The sequence below is a fragment of the Dasypus novemcinctus genome, chromosome 9 (assembly GCF_030445035.2).
Source record: "Dasypus novemcinctus isolate mDasNov1 chromosome 9, mDasNov1.1.hap2, whole genome shotgun sequence".
Lineage (NCBI taxonomy): Eukaryota > Metazoa > Chordata > Mammalia > Cingulata > Dasypodidae > Dasypus > Dasypus novemcinctus.
Window position 1 is genome coordinate 105,367,577 of NC_080681.1, and position 3,788 is coordinate 105,371,364.

Sequence of the window (3,788 nt, forward strand, 5' to 3'; positions counted from 1 at the left end):
CAAACCCTAATTCATACTCATTTAGCAACAGCTCCCCAGTACCCCATTCTCCATCCCTGGTAACCACTATTCTGCTTTCTGTCTCTATGAATTTGCTTGTCTAAGTATTTCATATCAGTGAGAGCATACCTTTGTGTCTTTTTGTGTCTGGATTATTTCACTCAAGGGATGTTTTCAAGGTTAGTCCATTCTGTAGCACTTACTAGTACTTCATTTTTTGTGGCTGAATAATATTTCTTTGTATGAATATATCACATTTTGTTTATCCATCCATCTGTTGAGGGACACATGGTTTGTTTTCACCTTTTGATTATTGTGAATAATGTTGTGATGAACATTGGTGTACAAATATCTGTCTGAATCCTTGCTTTCAATTTTTTGGGGTATGTACTTAAGAATGGAATTTCCAGATCCTAAGGTAATTCTATGTTTAACTTTCTGAAAAACTGCCAAACTGTTTTCTACAGTGCTACACTATTTTACTTTCCCATCAATAATATTCAAGAGTTCTTATTTTTCTGCATCTACACCAACTCTTGTTACTTTCAGTTTTGAAGTAATAGCCATCCTAGTGGCTATGAATTTGCATCTCATTGCAGTTTTAATTTGCACTTTATTTAATGGATAATGAAGTTGGCTATCTTTTCATTTACTTATTGGCTATTTGCCTATCTTCTTTGGAGAAAAATCTATTCAAATCCTTGAAATCTATTTGAATTCTTGGCTCATTTTTAAATTGAGTTGTCTTTTTTTTGTTGTTGATTTTTAGGAGTTCTTTACATATTCTGGATATTAAGCCCTTATCAGATATATGGTTTCCAAATATTTTCTCCCACTTTTTAGGTTGTCTTTTCACCTTCTTTCTTTTTTTCCTTTTTTCTTTTCTTAGTTAGGCAAGTAAAAGAATTTATTGGGAAATGGGGGAAAGAGCAGAACTTGGTGAGAAATGGGAGAGAAGGATGGAAATACACACTGATATTTGGTGCAGGCTCCTCCAAGAAGAGAGAGCCTCACTTCCTCAATAATGTTTTTGATGTACAAAAGTATTTAATTTTGACAAAGCAAAATTTATCTATTTTTTTCTTTCATTGCTTATGCTTTTTGGTGTAAAATCTAAAAATCCATTGCAATTACTGCACTGCTGCTTATTTTTGATTAGTTACTATTTTATTATATCAAAAGGCAAACCAGAGTTGAGTTTGCAGATAACAGCGTTTTGTTCAGGACACCAAAATTTTACAGCAGCAAGGAAGTTAGATCACTTGGAAGCAACTTCAAGCTTCTAGGGATGGTAAATCATTTTTATAGACATAAAAAAAACGTTAGCTTGACTCAACGATTGGACAAAAGTTTGTCCATCTTATAGGGAGGGCTTAGGGCATGTGGGCCTTATTTTGTATTGAGCCAAATGTAGTAAACAAGGGGGCTTGATTGACTATCTGAGTTAGCCACCATGGCGGAGATTTCAAATTTCAAAAGATATCAAGGTGAAACTCAACAGGGAATTCAAAGAGGAAGTACGGCTCTGAGAGGTCTCTGCTTTCTCTATATAATTTTTATCAGTAGTTTTCTTAGTTTGCCGAAGGCTCCCAATGCAATATAGCATAAATGGGTTGGGGTTTATTATGGGAATTTTATTTGGGGTAAATCTTACCATTCCAAGACTGTAAATGTCCAAACCAAGGCATCATCAGAGATGCTTTCTCACCAAAGATCACCTGCTAGCAGGTCCTGGAGTCCTGCCATATGGTGAGGCAAGATGGCATGTCTGCCAGTCTCTCTCTTTTTTTTCTCCTCAAGCTCAGGTGTGAAATCCCAGACATCCATCTCTGGGCCTCACCTCCTTGAGTCTCTCAGGGCTTCTCTGTCTTTATGCAGCTGTAGGTAAACCTGGAGCCACCTCCTCACACAGCAGGGTCAAAATGGCAGAGCTCCCTTTCTCTGTGTCTCTTCTTCCTCTCTGTGTGTTCTCAGTTTATCTAAGAGTCAGCAAGAAGGCAGGGACCCAAACTAGTCCATATCTCACTGATGTGTCAATCGAAAGTCCTAAATCAATCTAACAAGTTATCTAATCAAAGGTCCCTCAACTGAATCCCCAATCAAAGGGTCCCACATCCACAGCAATGGATTTGTTCAAGAACATAATCTTTTCTGGGATTCACAAAATTCAAACTGTCACAGTAGTATTCCATTTTGACTCCATTCTTCTTTCCTATTTTCTCTATTTTTAGTTTTTTTTTTCTTAGAGGTTACCTTTCTAATTACAATTAACAACAAATGGACAGAGAGAGCAGATAACTGGGGGCAGGGAGAGAAATAAAAAACAAATAAACATCTTAATCTAATAGCAACCTAGTTCAACTAGTTACAACCTTGTTTCGGTAGCATCAAATTATCTTCTCGTGTATCTCCTTCCTTCACTCTTTATATTGTTATTGTCTCTGATTACATTTTATACGTTGTATGCCCATTAACATAGATTTTAAATTTTACTTTATACTTACATGACAAGGGAAGATACCTTGATCTCGAAGGTTGTTTTTCCAGGGCAAGGCTTTATTCATTGCACCCTGGATGTGCTGACTCCTGTGATTTCCCCAAATGTGGGAAACTCTACTGCATACTTTACGGTAGCGGGAGACTGCAATCACACTCTCCCCTGTTAAAAAAAAAAAAAAGAGAGAGAAGAGAAAAAAATAGAGTCTATGTTGCTTGGAGTTTGTTGAGCTTCCAGGGTGTGTATATTCATGTCTTCACTGGATTTGGGAAGTTTTCAGCCATTATTTCTTCAAATCCTCTCTCCCGCGTGCTCGCCTCTCATCCTTTTGGGACCTGATGATGTGTGTGCTGGTCCACCTTTACACCTGATGAGGTTCCATATGTTCCTCAGGCTCTGTTCGTTTTTCTTCATTTTTTTTTCTTTCTGTTCCTCACACTGGATAATTTCAATTGTCTTGTCTTCAGGTTTGTTCTCCCTCTCCTCTGACTGTTCAAATCTGATGTTGAGTTCCCCTGGTGAGACCCTCCCTCCACCCCTTCTGCAGTAACAGTCTCCATTTCATTGAAGGGATGTGAAGGGATGATGCACAGCCAAACAGCTCCTCAAAGGACCTTGGGAAGCTGACGATACAGCCTCATTCATTTCCACGTAAGAAAACAGTCCAGAGAAGCCAAACTCTCGTTCAAGCTTAGAGGAAGCTAGGAGTGGGATTGAACCTAATATCAGCCCCTGTGTGGTGAGGGTGTATTACAATGTACCAGGGCCTGGCATGGATATGCTGCATGCTCATCTCATTTAATCTTCATGCAACACCCCTGTGGGCTGGATGCTATTATCCCCATTTAACTTATAGATAAAGTAAGGCTTGCAGAGATGAAATGTCATGCACAGGGGCACAGAGCTGCATTTCAAACTGTTTTAACTAGCACCAAAGCCCAAGCCCTGAATCACTGTGCTGGTCATCTGTCCACTTGTCCTTGGTTTTTGCTCCGTTTACACTCTGCTGTGTGATGCAGATTCCTGTTAACTGTGTTTACCACACTCCCTTGCCTGCTGGTTTGCCGTTAGCTTTGGCCAGTGTGAGGTGCTATAGAAGACTGAAAGGCAAAAGGAGATATTTGTCTGGCAGCACCAGGGGGTACCAGCTCCCTTGCCCTTTGGCGATCTGGGAGTGGGCAGCTGCAGCTGCGGAGGACTTCAGTGGCTCAGGCAGCAGTGGGGACAGTAGTTACAGCAGTGACAGCAGCAGCACAGCCTCCAGCAGAGTCAGCAGTGAGTGCAATCCTGA

At 40.0% G+C, this 3,788-nt stretch overlaps 1 non-coding gene across 1 annotated transcript; it reads left to right on the top strand.

The window, feature by feature from the left end:
- Positions 1-2,496: 2,496 nt before the first annotated feature.
- On the top strand, positions 2,497-2,660 carry LOC111765506 (U1 spliceosomal RNA). Its single transcript, XR_002797821.2, has one exon. It is a non-coding gene; the product is annotated as a U1 spliceosomal RNA (small nuclear RNA).
- The last annotated feature ends 1,128 nt before the right edge of the window (positions 2,661-3,788 follow it).